We start from the raw sequence: 18,822 nt of genomic DNA on the forward strand, positions 1-18,822 counted from the left end.
TGAAACCAGTTAAATTGAAGTTATTTTTCCCTCCCAATTTCCCCTTAATTGCTATAATTAGCATTGCCCAGGCTTCCCTGTTCGAGGGTTAACAGGATCACTAACCTGCTGCAAAATGCGTCAGAGTTAGGGACGGCAGCCTGCTTTCTGCTCCTGGGCTCAGCTTCTCCCAGCTCACACAGGGCAAAGCAGCTGCCCTGACTGCTCGCCCTCCTGTCGTCTGATTCCAGCACCAGGGAACCCATTGGTGCAGACCCAAACCTACCCAACCCACTTCCGGAAGCTTCTAGATGGGGAGTGCTTAATCTGCCTAGCAACAATGACCCAGACCAGATCACTCCTACCTCCCACCAACGGGTCTCTTAAAGAGAGAGCTCCCGATTAGGCACAGGGCTTACATGTTACTAATTATTTATATGAAATATAGGGCTTAACTGCTAAAATCGGTACCCACAACAATCCTCTGTGAGAAGGTGCGTGGCTCTCCCCTGCTGAGTTCTCTGTTTCAGCAAATGAGTTCGTTACAGACGATTGACCCAAGGTTCTTCCTTTCCCTGTGACACCAATTCCACTTTTGTTAACTGTCTGAAAGCACGAGCTTCAGCCACCACCATGTCTTTTTCACGTAACATAACAAACGAAAATAGAATAAAATGAAACCCAAATGAAGTGGAAAGGCAGGTCTATGCAAACACATTGAGGGTATTAAGCTTTTATGTTCGGTTCTGCTTGGCGGCAACAAGAGAAACCTGTTGAAATTGGTTAGTTTTAACATTTTGCGGCAAAACCAGACATACTATATCCTGTCATATTTTGGACATTTTGGCTCTAACATACTTCTAGCTATATTTTAGTATGTAAGAAAGGTGCAAACAAGTTTGTAAACCCCCCACAAAAGAAACTGGCATTTTCTTAGTATCAGCTTTTGATTAACGTCGATGTTTCTCCTTACAGTTTTTCTTTGAATAAACCCCCCCAGCCCCGGTGATTAGTAAAAGAGAACCCTTTTTGGCATTATGTCTTGAGGCGGAGAAAGCATTTCTGGAAGAGAAACCTACCTCCACTCATCGCTCTTTGAAAAACTGGAGCCGAGAGGAGTGGGTCTGTGGACTGGCACTGTGATGGGAATCATTGGTGGGGGAGGGGGATTTCTAACCCAGTTAAAAATTGGAGACCCCAACACTTCTGCATTCCAGGCACACTTGTTGGGGTCCACGGCTGCACCGGAGAAAGGGGCTGATCCGTGGTGGGCATGCTGCTTCATACCTCACTCAGGGTCGGAACTGGTCTGTGCAAGCGAAAAGGACAGAGAGGCCTCCGATTGCAATAATCCCGTGCAGATAAACCAGGCTTGTCCACCCTCTATCCTGGCACAGCAGGGAAGGTTAGATTTGGAAAACGGTCAGATTCATAAACAAACCCCTCTTCATGCTGACAAACCCAAACAAAGCTGGGACACGCCCAGAGGGGGAACGGCCCTCTCGGCGTCCATGTCGGATGCTCCTTGAGAACGGCTGGCTACCGCAAATGTCCCCTTTTGCTGCCTCCAGGCCGGTCCCCTTGGCTTCAAAGTGCTGACCTAGAGGACGGGCCACCATGGGGGCAGCACCACAAAACCCCACGTCGGAGCAGGAACTCCGGGGCCACAGGCTAAATCCTCCAGTCCCAGCGCAAAATCTTCAGCCGGGCCCTTGTCGCGCCCCTCCTGCCTCTGCCTGAGTGGCGAGGGAGACCCCACGAGACGCGCAGGCTCCACCTTCCTTCCCACCCGCTGCCATGTAGACGGTGCCCAGCTCTTTGCCTGTGGCAGCCCCTGCCAGGGAAGCCTGGCCACGCGGCCCGAGCCTGAGCAGCAGCCACGGTCCCTCCTCCCGCGGCTGGCCGAGCGCGGCGCAATGGGGGCCAAGGCCAGGCTGAGCGGGAAGGCCCCTGCCGGCCAGACCGAGCTGAGCGATATCCTGCGAGCCTCGCTCGCCTGTCCCCACAGCAGCTGCCTGCCTCTCTGGGCAGGAGAAGGGGACAAAGAAGCAGCCACGCCTCAGGCCGGGGGATGAGGCACTCCCCTCCCATGGCAGCGCCCTTCGACTTCAGCCCCGCCTGCGAGGAGTGCTGGGGACCTTCCGAGCAGGATTCGGCCTCAGCAGGTCCCTGACCCCAGGGGCCAGGCTCCTGTCTCTCTGCAGGCCCCTGCCAGGCTTGAAGATCCAGGAGAAAAACAAGGGGGCCGGTTGCTGGCAGAGAATGGGGTCCGTCCCTCCACCGCGGACGTCCCGGCCCAGCGTGTTACGGCTGCAGAACTGGGCGCGGATCCGTTACCGCGGAGAAACAGGCCGCGGCAGATGCAGACAAGCTTCCCTTCAACAGCGCAGATGGGGGAGCGGAGGCTGGAGCAGGCCAGGAGCGGATTGACCCTGAAACAAACCACGTAGTGCCATGGGGCCCCCCAGGGACGGGGGACCCCAAACTTCAGGCCAAATCTCATCTCCCAGCCTGCCCCCGAGTCCAGGCCAGCAGTGCAACGGGGCTCAGGCAGGCAGGCTGCCCGCATGCCATGGCCGGTGGCCCCAGGCCAACCCCAGAAGCAGCCATCTGCTGGCACGTCTCTGCTCACCCCTGGCCGGGGTGGGAGGGGAGGCAGCTCTGGGCGCTGCCCCCACCCCAGGGAGGGCACGGAGGCCTCTGCTCCCCTCCCCCCAGTGGGTGTGCAGGGATGTGCCAGCCGCGCGAAGGTGCCCTCTCTGCCTCCATACTGCTCCCAGAAGTGGCCAGCATGTCCCGGCATCCCCTGGGGGGGCGGTGTCTCCCAGCACGGCCCCTGCCATGAGCACCAACTCCGCATCTCCCATTGGCCAGAGGAGATGTGGGAACTGTGGCCAATGGGAGCCGTGGAGGAAGCTTATGGAGACCTCCCCCTTGGCCCCACCCACCTAGGGGCTGCTGCCGGAGGGTTGTGTGAGCCGGTCGCTTTGGGAGCTGCACTGCCCGGGGTAAGCGCCACCCCTCCTGCACCCTAACCCTCTCCCCCAGTGCAGAGCCCACACCCTGCACCCACATTTCCTCCCATAGCCCACACCCCTCAGCCCCTCCCACACCCCAGTCCTCTGCCCCAGCCCAGAACCTGCACCCCACACCCAAACTGCCTCCCATAGCTTTGCTTGTCTTCCTTTCACCCAGAACCGTCCTTCTTCTCCTGGGCTGCAAGTAGACGTCCCTGGGAAGCCAAGCGGCAGGCACAGGATTCTACCTCCCAGCAGCCAACTCCACCTCCCCAGGCTTTGGCAGAACGAACGGTGGAGGTCTACTAACCCCACTTCGCCGCACTGAGGTGCTTAGCTTCTGCCCTGCCTTCCTCAGCGTGACTTTCCTCTTTTGCCCCATCCCTGCCTCACTTCCTCCTTTGGCAAGTCACGCAAAGGAGGCCATCAGGAAGAGCCGGCCTCCATAGGCCAACCTCCAAGGGCAGAGGAGGCCAAGCCACAAGGCTTCAAAAGGTCACTGGCCTGGATCCTCCAACTTTCCCCTGCTGATGTAAAGGCTTCTTCTCAGCTCATTTCACCACCCTCTGTCCGGCAGGGGTTGGGGTTATCGCAGGGACAGGCCAGTGGCAGAAGTAGGAGCGCCTTGCTGGACAGCTAGGAAAAGTAACCCGTCATGTTTCGAAACGGGGGCCTTTTGCATGTTGGGCAAACGTGATAACCACTGCACTACAGAGACTCTGACACAGTGCTCTGCCCCTCTCTTCATAAGAACGGCCAGACTGGGTCAGACCAAAGGTCCATCCAGCCCACTATCCTGTCTACCGACAGTGGCCAATGCCAGGTGCCCCAGAGGGAGTGACCCTAACAGGTAATGATCTAGTGATCTCTCTCCTGCCATCCATCTCCACCCTCTGATAGAGAGAGGCTAGGGACACCATTCCTTACCCATCCTGGCTAATAGCCATTAATGGACTTAACCTCCATGAATTTATCTAGTTTAAACCCTGTTATAGTCCTAGCCTTCACAACCTCCTCAGGCAAGGAGTTCCACAGGTTGACTGTGCGCTGTGTGAAGAAGAACTTCCTTTTATTTATTTTAAACCTGCTGACCATGAATTTCATTTGGTGGCCCCTAGTTCTTCTGTTATGGGAACAAGTAAATAACTTTTCCTTATTCACTTTCTCCACACCACTCATGAGTTTATAGACCTCTATCATATCCCCCCTTAGTCTCCTCTTTTCCAGGCTGGAAAGTCCTAGCCTCTTTAATCTCTCCTCATATGGGACCCGTTCCAAACCCCTCATCATTTTAGTTGCCCTTCTCTGAATCTTCTAATGCCAGTCTATCTTTTTTAAAATGAGGAGACCACATCTGTACGCAGGATTCAAGATGTGGGCGTACCATGGATTTCTATAAGGGCAATTAGCTATTCTCCATCTTATTCTATATCCCTTTCTTAATGATTCCTAACATCCCGTTTGCTTTTTTGACTGCCGCTGCTCACTGCCTGGACGTCTTCAGAGAACTATCCAAGATGATGCCAAGATCTTTCTCCTGATTAGTTGTAGCTAAATTAGCCCCCATCATATTGTATGTGTAATTGGGATTATTTTTCCCAATGTGCATTACTTTACATTTATCCACATTAAATTTCATTTGCCATTTTGTTGCCCAATCACTTAGTTTTGTGAGATCTCTTTGAAGTTCTTCACAGCCTGCGTTGGTCTTAACTATCTTGAGCAGTTTAGTAGCATCTGCAAACTTTGCCACCTCGCTGTTTACCCCTTTCTCCAGATCATTTATGAATAAGTTGAATAGGATTGGTCCTAGGCGTGACCCTTGGGGACCACCACTAGTTACCCCTCTCCATTCTGAACACACCAATGGGTGAACCTGGAGACAGTGGTGGCAGCCTTTCGATAGGTCAGCTGGTAGAGCAAAGGACTGTAGCTGGCACTCAGGAAGTCATCCTTACGTCACTCTTCTGACTCCAGTTTGAAGGAGGGCTTCTTTTTCTTCTCCTTGCTGAGAAAGAGCAAGAGAAGAAAGAAAGCTCAAGTGGGCCAACTCGGTGCACAAGTCCACACTGTCTTTTCCTGCCTGGGAGCTCGAAATGAGGGACTCATGGCTGGTAAAAGCACCGCTGTGCTTGCAGAAAGCAGCCACCCCCTGCACACAGACAGCATGCCAAAGCCTGGGATTGAACCAGGGACTTCTAGATCTTCAGTCTAACACTCTCCCAACTGAGCTACTTCAGCACCTGAAGGATGCTTTTTTGGCCTGCTGCTTCTCTGTCTGGGACATTTTTGTCAGCCATGGCACACAAAAAGGGCATCATTGCGAGCGGCCCACGAAGGCAAGATGAATTTTTGCCTGCCTTGCTCAGCTTGACTTGCTTCCTCCCCCCATTCCTGCCTTAGTTCCTGGGTTACCTGGTGGCTGAAGGTTGTCCATTGTCTCAAGCGGGGCCAGAGCCTGGCACAGCGCCCCTGGGCAGCCTTTCCTTTGCACATGCCGGCCGTGCACATTTGCAAATACTTTAAAGCTCCTGGCAGTAAGTTCTGGGGACGGTTGCTCACCTTCAGAGGAAGCTCCCTGAAATTGGCCTGTCTCACCCAGTGGTACATTGACCTCCATTCGGACTGAGCTGAAGGGGGCGGCCTCGCTGCCGTGGCTGCCGCTGCTCTGAGGGCGGCCACTGTTGCGGCTGAAGCCATCCTGCAAGCACCTTCCACCTGGCCACCCACTGAAAATCCTGTAGGACGTAAGGTGGGAGTGGATGAACACTGGGGGGGGGTCTTCCTAATCTCCTCCCCCTTCCACCACCATCGTCGATCCCATATCCGGTGCTGCATCCAGTGGGGTAAAAAAAAAATACAGCCATATCCGAAGAGTCAGTTGCGTTCTTTGTGGTTACCCCGCCATTCCCCTGGGTCCTGACCTGCCCTCCAGCTCAGCAGGCCGCTGAAAATTGAAAACCAAAAAAGGAGAGCTGTAAAAGGCTTCAAAGCCCGCCAGGCCCAACCCCTCTTCTAATACGTCAGAAAAGCCACGCTTCTCCTGACTAGGTAGGGACATCCTATTGCCCCACAGGAAGTGGAAGGCCACCGTGTTCGGTCTCAGCCGCGCTCGTGGAGCAGGGGGAAACACATGGCTGAGGAAATTCCCCGCTGCCAAAAGATAGGCCTTGAGCATGACAACCCTGTAGGCTAATGACAGGGTCCACGTACGCCACCAGCCAAGCCGTTCCTCACAGGCCAGCAACTGCTTCTCCCAGTTCGCGTTCCCCACCTCATCGCTGACCGAATGCGAGAAGGCCCGGCTCATCAGCCTGCCCCCTCTTGCGGCCCTCCTCTTCCGCCCTGACCGACAGGGAGGAGTATTAACTCTCCCTCCCTTCAGCATTCCTGGGGAACACCAACGCCGCCCAAGTGACTTTGGGCCAGTAGGTCAACCAATAGGGCTGCCTCCTAGGCCTGACTTCTGCCCAGCTTCTGGACTGAGAGGAAACGCAGCTCGCATCCCTACCTACAGGACTCCAGGCACGGCCAGCCTTCTGGATCAAACGTCCCCTCTTGCGCTCAAGTCACAACAGCTAGTGGGCAAAAGACAGGCTCCCATGTCATTTGAGAGAGAGCAAGATGAAGCTTTAGAAATCATAAGAGGGTCAGCTGGCAACCAAAGGACCCCAAAGTCCCACTGAGACTTGAACTTATATTGCAGGAGCGCTGGCCCTTACACCACGGGACCGGCAGGTGACTCCTCAAACTCTGTTGACTTCCAGGAGGGAGCACTCTATGGGGACAATTTTTTCTGGCAGGGAGGACCCTGTGGGAACATGCCACTCTGGCCAGCCCCGCATTTGCTCAACAAGTCAGCACAGAGCGCTTCGCTGCAGGCCCAGAGGCCTTTCTTTCTCCAGACTGCGAGTCCAGGGGGCATGTGAGGAAGTTGCTCCTTCAGTCCCAGGGAGTAAAGGGCCCTTCCTAGGAAAGGCCAAGTCCTGAAAAAGAAAAGTCAAGGAGGGTCATCAAAAGAAGCCTTCTGAAGTTCTTGTGGGGATAGCACAAGGGGAGAGGGTCCCTTTCTGCCTGACCAGGGACTTGAACCCTGGACCCTCAGATTAAAAGTCTGATGCTCTACCAACTGAGCTAGCCAGGCTCACATGCAAATCAGGCCAGTCTGCTGCAGGAGAGAAACTAGTCAAGAAAAAGAGAGCAGAAACAATACAGAAAACCTGCTACTCTCACTCTCTTACCAATCCTAGCCCCAACCTGCACCTCCGTGCAGCGCACCTGAGGCCTTTTTATTTTTTTTATTTTTTTAGTTAAATATCGGATCCAGGATCTGAGGCTTTGGGAAGGACAGATGGTCTCAGACATCAGAGCGCTGTAAACCACGCAGCCACCCCCTAACTCAGGGGCCTGCTCCAGGCCTGAGTCTGGGCTCCTGGGATCCCTCCCACAGAGCAGGGTGCCCACAGATTACAGCCTGAAAATAGACATGGGAAACTAACGCCTGCTCTCCCTGACAGGGCCTCCTCTAGACCAAATGGCACCCCAGGCAAGACGCTTCTTCGCTGCCCCCCCCCATCTTAGACTTTGAATAGCTTATTTTTTATTGCATTTGTAGCTCATTTCATGGTTTTCATGCACAATTTGGATGCACGATTTTCTCTATCATATAAGATGATAAATTTGCAGGCTAGGATCTGTAAATCTGTATTTATTCGTGCCATTTATAGCAAATTAAAAAAAAAAAACAAACATTTCCTCTAAGCCCATAGAAACTTTTTAATTTTCACAGTAACTGAAAGGTACTAACATCTAGAAATTGAACTGTCACCAACACAGGGTGCACCAGTATTAAATAGTTACTGTAAGACCCAGGGTTTGAATGTTAATCCTAGTGCTTGAGTTCAAAGGTCTTTTTCCTCGCCTTTGCCCTCGTGAACTGAAACGTAGCTTTAGAGAGATCCAAGGACTGGCCAATCTCATTTTCAAGTGATAAAATAGCAAGTGACGTCAGTCTCTCATTAGCCATCGCCAATCAAAGATATGTTTTAATGAGCCTGAGCATCAAGACAAGGGTGGCTCTGTCTGTCTCCTTCCGCTACGCTAGTGGGCCCAAGTCCCTGGCAGCCAGTAGGTGAAGCTGGGAGAACAGGGTGGGGCGGCAAGTGGCAGCAGGACTCTTGCTGCGGGGGTCTAGCTGCCGAACTTCCTCCCCGTGCCGCTGGGCCCCAGTCGCCTTCAGCCACCAGGTAACCCAGGAACTAAGGCGGGAATGGGGTGAGGAAGCACGTCAAGCTAAGCAAGGCAGGCAAAAATTCATCTTGCCTTTGTGGGCTGCTCAGTAGGACGTCCGTTTTGTGTGCCATGGCTGACAAAAACAGCCTGGACAGAGAAGCAGCAGGCCAACAAAAGTGCCCTGTAGGTGCCAAAGTAGCTCATTCAGGCGAGCGTTAGACTGACGATCTAGAGGTCCCTGGTTCAATCCCAGGCTTTGGCGTGCTCTTTGGTCCCTTTGTGTGCAGGGGTGGGCTGTTTCCTTGGAGTGCAGTAGTACCTCTACCCACCACGGGATCCCTCATTTTGGGCTCCCCAGCGGGAAAAGACAGCGGGGGCTTGTGCACCGAGTTGGCCCGCCTGAGCTTTCTTTCTTCTCTTCCTCTTTCTCAGCAAGGGAAAGAAAAAGAAGCTCTCCTTCAAGCTGGAGTCACAAGGGTGAAGTAAGGATGACTTCCTGAGCACCGGCTCCAGTCCTTTGCTCCATCGGCTGACCTATGGAAGGGCTGCCACCACTTTCTCCACGTTCGCCCATCGGTGTGTGCCAGGACGAGCGCCAGCCAAGTGGATGGAATTTGAAGGGAGGGGCAGAGCCCTGGGACAGAGTTTCTGTAGTGTAGTGGTTATCACGTTTGCCTAACCCACAAAAGGTCCCTGGTTTAAAACCAGGGAGAAACATGAGGGCTTACTTTTCCTAGCTGTCCAGCAAGGTGCTCCTACTTCTGCCACTGGCCTATCCTTGGGATAACCCCAACCCCTGCAGGACAGAGGGTGGTGAAATGAGCTGAGAAAGCCCTTTGGCATCAGCAGGGGAAAGCTAGAGGATCTAGGCCGGTCACCTTGTGGAGCCTTGTGGCTTGGCCTCCTCTCCCCTTGGAGGTTGGCCAGTGGAGGCCGGCTCTTCCTGATGGCCTCTTTGCTGGACTTGCCAAAGGAGGAAGTGAGGCAGAGATGGGGCAAAAGAGGAAAGTCAGGCTGAGGAAGGCAGGGCAGAAGCTAAGCACCTCAGTGCGGCGAAAGTGGGGTTAGTAGACCTCCACCGTTCAGTTCTGCCAAAGCCTGGGGAGGTGCGAGTTGGCTGCTGGGAGGTAGAATCCTGTGCCTGCCGCTTGGCTTCCCAGGGATGGCTACTTGCAGCCCAGGAGAAGAAGGACGGTTCTGGGTGAAAGGAAGAGAAGCAAAGCTATGGGAGGCAGTTTGGGTGTGGGGTGCAGGTTCTGGGCTGGGGCAGAGGACTGGGATGTGGGAGGGGCTGAGGGGTGTGGGCTATGGGAGGAAATGTGGGTGCAGGGTGTGGGCTCTGCACTGGGGGAGAGGGTTAGGGTGCAGGGGGGTGGCGCTTACCCCGGGCAGTGCAGCTCCCAAAGCGACCGGCTCACACAACCCTCCGGCAGCAGCCCCTAGGTGGGTGGGGCCAAGGGGGGGGTCTCCATGCGCTTCCTCCACAGCTTCCATTGGCCATAGTTCCCACATCTCCTCTGGCCAATGGGAGATGTGGAGTTGGTACTCATGGCAGGGGCTGTGCTTGGGAGACACCGCCCCCCCAGGGGGATGCCGGGACATGCTGGCCACTTCTGGGAGCAGTATGGAGGCAGAGAGGGCACCTTCGCGCGGCTGGCACATCCCTGCACACCCACTGGGGGGGAGGGGAGCAGAGGCCTCCGTGCCCTCCCTGGGGTGGGGGCAGCGCCCAGAGCTGCCTCCCCTCCCACCCCGGCCAGGGGTGAGCAGAGACGTGCCAGCAGATGGCTGCTTCTGGGGTTGGCCTGGGGCCACCGGCCATGGCATGCGGGCAGCCTGCCTGCCTGAGCCCCGTTGCACTGCTGGCCTGGACTCGGGGGCAGGCTGGGAGATGAGATTTGGCCTGAAGTTTGGGGTCCCCCGTCCCTGGGGGGCTCCGTGGCACTACGTGGTTTGTTTCAGGGTCAATCCGCTCCTGGCCTGCTCCAGCCTCCGCTCCCCCATCTGCGCTGTTGAAGGGAAGCGTGTCTGCATCTGCCGCGGCCTGTTTCTCCACGGTAGCGGATCCGCGCCCAGTTCTGCAGCCGGAACACGCTGGGCCGGGACGTCCGCGGTGGAGGGACGGACCCCATTCTCTGCCAGCAACCGGCCCCCTTGTTTTTCTCCTGGATCTTCAAGCCTGGCAGGGGCCTGCAGAGAGACAGGAGCCTGGCCCCTGGGGTCAGGGACCTGCTGAGGCCGAATCCTGCTCGGAAGGTCCCCAGCACTCCTCGCAGGCGGGGCTGAAGTCGAAGGGCGCTGCCATGGGAGGGGAGTGCCTCATCCCCCGGCCTGAGGCGTGGGTGCTTCTTTGTCCCCTTCTCCTGCCCAGAGAGGCAGGCAGCTGCTGTGGGGACAGGCGAGCGAGGCTCGCAGGATATCGCTCAGCTCGGTCTGGCCGGCAGGGGCCTTCCCGCTCAGCCTGGCCTTGGCCCCCATTGCGCCGCGCTCGGCCAGCCGCGGGAGGAGGGACCGTGGCTGCCGCTCAGGCTCGGGCCGCGTGGCCAGGCTTCCCTGGCAGGGGCTGCCACAGGCAAAGAGCTGGGCACCGTCTACATGGCAGCGGGTGGGAAGGAAGGTGGAGCCTGCGTGTCTCGTGGGGTCTCCCTCGCCACTCAGGCAGAGGCAGGAGGGCGTGACAAGGGCCCGGCTGAAGATTTTGCGCTGGGACTGGAGGATTAAGCCTGTGGCCCCGGAGTTCCTGCTCCGACGTGGGGTTTTGTGGTGCTGCCCCCATGGTCGCCCGTCCTGTTGGTCAACGCTTTGAAGCCATGTTTATGTTTATGTTTATGAATCCGACCGTTTTCCAAATCTAACCTTCCCTGCTGTGCCAGGATAGAGGGTGGACAAGCCTGGTTTATCTGCACGGGATTATTGCAATCGGAGGCCTCTCTGTCCTTTTCGCTTGCACAGACCAGTTCCGACCCTGAGTGAGGTATGAAGCAGCATGCCCACCACGGATCAGCCCGTTTCTCCGGTGCAGCCGTGGACCCCAACAAGTGTGCCTGGAATGCAGAAGTGTTGGGGTCTCCAATTTTTAACCGGGTTAGATATCCCCCTCCCCCACCAATGATTCCCATCACAGTGCCAGTCCACAGTCCCACTCCTCTCGGCTCCAGTTTTTCAAAGAGCGATGAGTGGAGGTAGGTTTCTCTTCCAGAAACGCTTTCTCTGCCTCAAGACATAATGCAATTGCAAAGGAAAAGGGTTCTCTTTTACTAATCACCGGGGCCGCGGGGGTTTATTCAAAGAAAAACTGTAAGGAGAAACATCGACGTTAATCAAAAGCTGATACTAAGAAAATGCCAGTTTCTTTTTGGGGGGGTTTACAAACTTGTTTGCACCTTTCTTAAATACTAAAATATAGCTAGAAGTATGTTAGAGCCAAAATGTCGAAAATATGACAGGATATAGTATGTCTGGTTTTGCCGCAAAATGTTAAAACTAACCAATTTCAACAGGTTTCTCTTGTTGCCGCCTAAGCAGAACCGAACATAAAAGCTTAATACCCTCAATGTGTTTGCATAGACCTGCCTTTCCACTTCCTTTGGGTTTCATTTTATTATATTTTCATTTGTTACGTTACGTGAAAAAGACGTGGTGGTGGCTGAAGCTCGTGCTTTCAGACAGTTAACAAAAGTGGAATTGCTGTCACAGGGAAAGGAAAAACCTTGGGTCAATCGTCTGTAACGAACTCATTTGCTAAGACAGAGAACTCAGCAGGGGAGAGCCAGGCACCTTCCTTACAGAGGATTGTTGTGGGTACGATTTTAGCAGTTAAGCCCTATATTTCGTATACATAATTAGCAACATGTAAGCCAGTGTGCCTAATCGGGAGCTCTCTCTTTAAGAGACCAGTTGGTGGGAGGTAGGAGTGATCTGGTCTGGGTCACTGTTGCTAGGCAGATTAAGCACTCCCCATCCAGAAGCTTCCGGAAGTGGGTTGGGTGGTTTTGGGTCTGCGCCCATGGGTTCCCTGGTGCTGGACTCAGGCTGCAGTCACAGAATCGCAGGGTGGGACGGGACCTCAGGAGCTCATCTAGTCCAACCCCTGCTCCAAGCAACCCCCAGTTTTTGCCCGGGTCCCTTGCGGGAGGGGGAAGGACTGCCCCCGCACTCCCCAGCCGCGGGAAGCGGAGGGAGGCGGCTGGGAGAGGGCACAGGGGAGTGGGCTGGGGCCGGGTTGCTCCACGTCCCACCATTGCTGGTGACTGCGGGGTCCGGCCCGACCCCTGCTGCCGGGGCAGGCCCCTGCCCGTCCTCCGGGCTGCGTCCGTGGCTGGGGGAAGAGGCTTGGCGGGGGACAGGTTGGATGGGGGTGGGCCGGGGGCAGAGGACGACGAGGCAGGGTGGAGGGTGTTGTCTCGGGCCCCACGCCCTCCTCGGGACAGCCCTGCCCCAGGCAGTGGGTGCAGCCCACGGGCCGGGGGGCTGGCCAGGGGATGGGGCTGGCTGCCGGAGCTGGGGGGGCCACATCTGCAGCAGGCAGCTGCCAGGGGCCCCGTGAAATGTGGGGCAATTTGGTGCCCAGAGTTCGGGGTGCCCTACACAGCTGCATATTCTGCATCCGCCTCGGGATGCCCCCGGACGGGATGATGCGGTGGAAGGGGGGAGGCAGAGAGGGGACGGGGGGGCTCTTTTCCCTTCTCTCTTCACTTTCTGTTCTTCTCCCCCAGCCTGCGGCGGCTCCGCTGGGGCTGAGGCAGCTCCGAGGCTTCTCCCCGGGGCCGGGGCCAGAGAGTCACTTTCCTGCCCCCCCCCCAGTGCTCCCCCCCCACCGGGGTCTCCCGCTCATCGGGGGGCTCCGGCTGGGGGCGGGCAGATCCCGGGGGTGCCCAGGGGGCGGGTCCCGGCTGGAGAAAGCCCCCCCCGGCCGGGCACGGAGGGGTTAATGACGGGCCCCCCCAGCAGGGACCCCGGGGGGGAGCCGCAGCTGCCCAGCCCGGGCTCCCGGGTCCCACGGGGGCAGCAGCAGCGTCTGGTCTGGGCCCGAGCCCCGCCCCCAGGCGCTGCCCCGCCCCCGGTCTGCTCCAGGCCCCGCCCCCAGGCGCTGCCCCGCCCCCGGTCTGCTCTAGGCCCCGCCCCCAGGCGCTGCCCCGCCCCCGGTCTGCTCCAGGCCCCGCCCCCAGGCGCTGCCCCGCCCCCGGTCTGCTCCAGGCCCCGCCCCCAGGCGCTGCCCCGCCCCCGGTCTGCTCCAGGCCCCGCCCCCAGGCGCTGCCTCGTGTCGGGTCTCTCGGAGGAGCAGCTGCGGCTCCCCCCGGGGTCTGTGCTGGGGGGGGGGCCGTCATTGACCCCCCCGTGCCCGGCTGGGGGGGGCTTTCTCCAGCTGGAACCAGCCCCGGGCTCTGCCCGCCCCCGCCCCGGTGAGTGGGAGACCCCGCGGGGGGGGGAGCGCTGGTGGGGGGGCAGGAAGGTGACTCTCTGCCCCCGGCACGGCTGGGATTGGGGGGGGCAGAGACTGGGGCCCGGCGGGGGGGTCCCTTGGGGGGTGGGGAGGAGAAGCCGGAGTTCCGGGGGGGGTTCAACTGTCTCTGTGCAGCCAGGAAATTCTCGGGGCGGGGGCGGAGTTAATTGGATCCTGTCCCTGTTTGTGCCCCTTCCCCCCCCCCCCCCCAGCACAAATGCCCCCAGTTCTCCCCTTTTCTCTCTAGGTAGCTCCCACGTGGCTGTAAACTCCCCCCTCCCCCCCCGATCCGCTCTCTCGTCTCCCCTGATCCCCCCCCCCGTCTCTCCCTCCTCCTCACATGTCCATTGAAACTCTCCTCCCGTGGGGGGGGCGGCGGGATTCCCCCCCCCCGAGTTTGATCCGCAGTGATTTGTCCCGGTGTCGGGGGAAGTTGGAGCCCGGAGCCATCCCCCAACCTGGCTGCCCCCCGGCGTGGGGGTGGGAGGAGACGCCGGGTCTCTGCCGGGGCGGGGAAGGGAGGGGCCCGTGTCCCCCCTGGGGCTGCCCCCGATCCCGGCTTCCCAGTCCCACTTGCTGCCCCCCAACCGCAGCACCGCTGCCCCCAGCCCCCCCCGCCCATCCCCCACTGCCCCCACCTGCCCATCCCCCACTGCCGCCCCCTCCCCTCCCCCAGGGAGCCCTCCAGCTCCCCCCCCCCCCCGCCCTCTTCAATCAGCCCCTCAGAGGGCTCCCTGCTGCCCAGGTGAGCGGGGGCAGTGGGGGGGACCATCACTTTCTTTTTATGTATTGGACAGGCTGGATTTTATATGACAAACGGTCCCCCTTTTCCAGCTAGCTATTTAATAGCCACATCAAATCCCCCCCGGTCTTGGCCTTTATCCCATGTTCTCAGTTGCGTAGTTTGTGACACGTTTTCTCTGTACGTCTCAAAGATTGATAAAAAAGTTTGCCCCACTTTTACTCTAGTTGTCTACTTCTAATTGAATATGCCCCTGAGAGCTTTCCCTGTCTCTGTAATTATAAATTACGAAGAAACTCTCAGATTCACACCTTTTCTCACATTCCTGAATATGGATCTAAAACGTTTGCCAATGTTGCCCATTTCCGCTCTATTCATTGACCAAATAGTGGTGGGAAATACACTCAGCTTTTACCTCCTATCAACACCTGCGATAAAATCCCTCTCATTTTCCACTTTCCTCTCTATCATTTGCATAAATGGATCCAAAATCCCTCAGATTTCCACCCTTTCTCTTTGATTTCTGAACACTGATCTGAAATCTCAGGTTTCCCTCTTACTATGTCATTATCAAATGTGAATTAAAAATCCTCCCGGGTTTGGGGCTGTTCCCCATGTCTCTAAATCCCAGCAACTTCTCCTTCCTTGGGGGGAACCTGTCGCCCTGAGTCCTTCCCCATCCTGGTTGGGAAATTAACCCCCCGCAACAATGATCATCTTTCCCTCTCCTTTGAGAATCATTTGTTCCCTCCTTTCTCTCTGTTAAAAATGTTTGCTGATAAAAGAGACTAGCCATATATTCAAAACCCATCAAAGCCAGAGGCCTCCCCCTGTTTGGGGGATCGGTGGTTCCCAGCTGGTAACCGGAGACTTGGCTGGACCCTTTTCTTTTCTCCAGCTGGCACGGGATGAGGAGGTCCCTCTGAGTGCAGCGTGGGTCCAGAAGTATCCCAAACCCCATGACAAAGGGTCTCCGTGAGGGGTGGCTTCCCGCAGTGCAAAGATGTAGCCACCTGTTAGGTGGATCCACGGTGGCCATTATTTGCTAGTGACAGAGTATGGAAATTTCTTACTTATTTTGGCCCTCCAGGACTTCCCTTCTCCTGTTAAAGAAGCGTCCCCCGGAGCTCCCCCTGCCTGTGTGACTGGCCAGCAAGGGGTGGTGATAACTTTCTATCCACTTACCAGACACTGCGAGGGAACACTGTTGCTGGGGGGGTGCATGTCTGTGTGGGGAGATTGCAGCGGGAGCTGAAGGGGCATTGTGGTAGGGGGAGGCCTCTGGGTGGCTGGCAGGGGGGACCCTAGTCAGGTTGGTGGGTTCTGGAGGGTTTGGGGTTTCGGGGGGGCAGTTCTGATGTGCCCAGCCCTCAGGCTCTGGGTCCTGGAGGTGGGTATCGCTGGGGGCCTGTTGGCTGCAGACCAGTGGGGGTGGGGGGTCTCTTGGGGAGGTGGGGCAGGGGGTTAGACGCTGCCTGGTGCTATGCCAGGGGCTCTGTCTGGGATTGCCCAGCTGGCTTCTAGGACCATTGCCATGCCCAGCGCACAGAGCTGTGGTGGGGCGGTCCCTGGCGCAGAGTGAGGGGTCCTCCTGCAAAGCGTCAGGGGGTCCTGCTGGGAGGAGGAGGAGGGGGTCCCAGGCAAATGGCCTGGCAGATCCTGGTGGAGGGCAGGTGGGGGTCCTCGGCAGGCAATGGGGAAATCCCAGGCAGGCAGTGAGGGACTATAAAATGACTGTACACAAACAGCCCCCCACCCCATTTCTCCTCCCATTTGCAGGAGCAAATCCAGCCCTGGGGGAGCAAACAACCCAGGAATGAGAGTTTCCTAGCAGACAGGCATGGAGAGGGCACAGGGAAAAGGAGACAGAAGGAGAAAGAGAGACTGAAAGGGTCCGTGGGATAAAAGAGTTTCAAGAGAGATTTCCAGCTCTCTAATCTGCCCAGACAGATGCATTACTGCACTGTGGGGAGAATCACTTTCCTGTGGACAAGACGAGGATCAGAGAGAGGAAAACCCAGTTCCTGACCCCATGTCCCTCCTGTTGGGGTGTGGCTGCCGTGGGGTCAGTGTCATGGGAGTCCTTTGGTTCTGCTTTTTTCTAGGATTGCGTTCAGGGACTTTGTTATGGGATGCTGGAGGGAGAAAGGAGGTTAAAAGTGTGTCTGTGGGCCTAGCCTGGCAGGAGGGGCCAGGTCTCTGCTGTAATAAAGAGACTGAGCATTTTCTCAGCACGGCAGAATCTAGGATCTCGCTCTGCAGGGAAAGAGCCTGGGGGAGGCGTGATGTGAAATGAACTAATGCCCGTTCCTAAACCTCCACAACGGCCCTTCTCGCCCGGCCAGGCTGCAGAACGACGCTCACGTTTCGTTCCGGTTCATCCCGTCCTCCCATGGGTCAGGGGAGCGACATGGCCGCAGAGGAGCCAGCTGAGGTAGGGATTACTGGGGGGGTTCTGATCTGTTCCTGCAGGAGGGAGAGGGGCAGCAAATACACCGGAGAGGGGAGGGTTTGCACCGTCTGGTTTGGAGGTTGGAGCGGGGCAGGAAATGCACAGGGTGGAGAAAGGGAGGAGGCCAGGGGGTGGCAGACCTGCTGGGAGTTGTTTAATAAGTGGCCTAGATTCGAGGAAGAGACCCATGAGGTTTGGTGGTGGAAATGCTCCAATTTGGTGAACAGAAAATAACCCAGCTACATGGGGCTGGGAAAAAGGCCCAGACTCCTAGTGCTGGAGCCTGAGCCAACTAACCAGCGGGTGCCTTGAAATATGAAGGGGGCAGCCACCAGTCAGGCTTAGGGGAGATTCCCCTGCCTCATATCCAGCTCCTGACAAGGAGGAGGGTGTTGGGCTTCCTACAAGAGATCTCTCCCTAGACCCGGCTCGGGGCAGCATCTCCTGTATCGGTCTGTGGCTAGTAGGTGTGTGATGGATCTGCTGGGAGAGAGGAGGGGCTCTCTCTTCACCCCCTCACCCTGGTGTTTCCTGGGTGCTCTGAGCGGGGTGGGGGTGGGACTCTGCGATCCACCCAGAGTTTCCGTTTGATTGGCTCCTCTCCCCCACGAATAGTGGGGCTGTGAGTGGGGCAGCAGGTCCTGAGTGTGGGGCTCTTGCTCTTTCAGGGGCCGGTGACCTTCGAGGAGGTGGCTGTGTATTTCACCAGGGAAGAGGGGGCTCTGCTGGACCCCGCTCAGAGAGCCCTCTACAGAGACGTCATGCAGGAGACCTATGAGAATGTGACCTCGCTGGGTGAGGGTTCCTGTCCCCTCGGTTCTTGGAGGGGGAAATGAAGAGATGAGGTTCACCCCACCCCCACAATGGCACCTCTGCTCTGTCCTGTTCCAGCATCACCCCAGCATGCCAGTGACCCACACACGACCAGAGACCCTCCCCTGCTGCAGAACACTGTGGGAACAGAGCACAGGGGCAGTACCGCACAGTGTCCAATATCTCCTGTTTGCTCAAGTAAAACGGGGGGGTTAGGTCCAGCGTAACAAACAGAAGCTTCCTACCCCTGGCCTTCTCTCAAACCCTGAGCCTTCTCCACCCAGACCAGAATGTGCTTGGGGTGTAAGAAGCAGGCTGCTGGAGTCAGGGCTGCTGGTCCAGGGTTACTGATCACACAGACACTCGGGGCGTCCTTGAATGCTGGCTGGGGGAATCCAGACAAGGGAGCTCCAGCTGCAAAACCTTGAATCTCACCCAGGATTACAGATGACACAACTCCTCACTGCTCCGGATTGCACCCGTGCATGGGAAAATGGCCTAGGTTGCTGGTGAAAATCCTTGAGACCTGGAGAGTTGCTCCCCCCATCCCCGTGTGCAATAGCCACAATCTCTCTTCTCTGCAGACTTGGTTTTTTGAGTCCCTCATTCCTGAAGTCACATGACCCCGATTCTTATTTTTCACATTCTGCTTTTCTAGACTATTTAGAGTCTGTTGCTTCTGAATGATAGTTTCTAATTTCCCAGTGTTCTCCACACCCAGGGATTTTCCTACTCCCTCCCATTGCACTGGACTCACTAGGTTCCCTAGTATTAAGAACGACCACACTGGGACAGACCAAAGGTGCATCTAGCCCGGTGTCCTGTCTTCCGACAGTGACCAGTGCCAGGTGTCCCAGAGGGAATGAACAGAACAGAGAATCATGAAGTGATTCATCTCCTGTCACCCATTCACAGCTTATGACAAACAGAAGTTACGGACCCCATCCCTGCCCATCCTGGCTAATAACCATTCACGGACCTGTCCTCGATAGATTTCTCATGGTGGGTTTTTTTTTTTTTTTTTGTAACCCTATTATAATCTTGGCCTTCACAACGTCCTCTGGCAAGGAGTTCCCCAGGTTGACTGTGCGTTGTGTGAAGAAATACTTCCTTTTGTTTCTTTTAAACCTGCTGCCTAATAATT

At 56.7% G+C, this 18,822-nt stretch overlaps 2 protein-coding genes and 3 non-coding genes across 15 annotated transcripts in view; 2 read left to right on the top strand and 3 right to left on the bottom strand.

The window, feature by feature from the left end:
* The window catches only part of LOC102943236 (zinc finger protein 883), a 2,438,435-nt gene that overhangs the window by 1,946,372 nt on the left and 473,241 nt on the right, over window positions 1-18,822 (top strand). The window lies entirely within an intron of this gene.
* The window catches only part of LOC119564595 (zinc finger protein 883), a 1,467,279-nt gene that overhangs the window by 1,064,172 nt on the left and 384,285 nt on the right, over window positions 1-18,822 (bottom strand). The window lies entirely within an intron of this gene.
* TRNAF-GAA lies at window positions 5,165-5,237 on the bottom strand. Its single transcript has one exon. It is a non-coding gene; the product is annotated as a tRNA-Phe (tRNA).
* Window positions 7,068-7,140, bottom strand: TRNAK-UUU. The gene has a single exon. It is a non-coding gene; the product is annotated as a tRNA-Lys (tRNA).
* TRNAV-GAC lies at window positions 8,418-8,490 on the top strand. Its single transcript has one exon. It is a non-coding gene; the product is annotated as a tRNA-Val (tRNA).

Source organism: Chelonia mydas, chromosome 28 (genome assembly GCF_015237465.2).
Source record: "Chelonia mydas isolate rCheMyd1 chromosome 28, rCheMyd1.pri.v2, whole genome shotgun sequence".
In the NCBI taxonomy this organism is placed as follows: Eukaryota; Metazoa; Chordata; order Testudines; family Cheloniidae; genus Chelonia; species Chelonia mydas.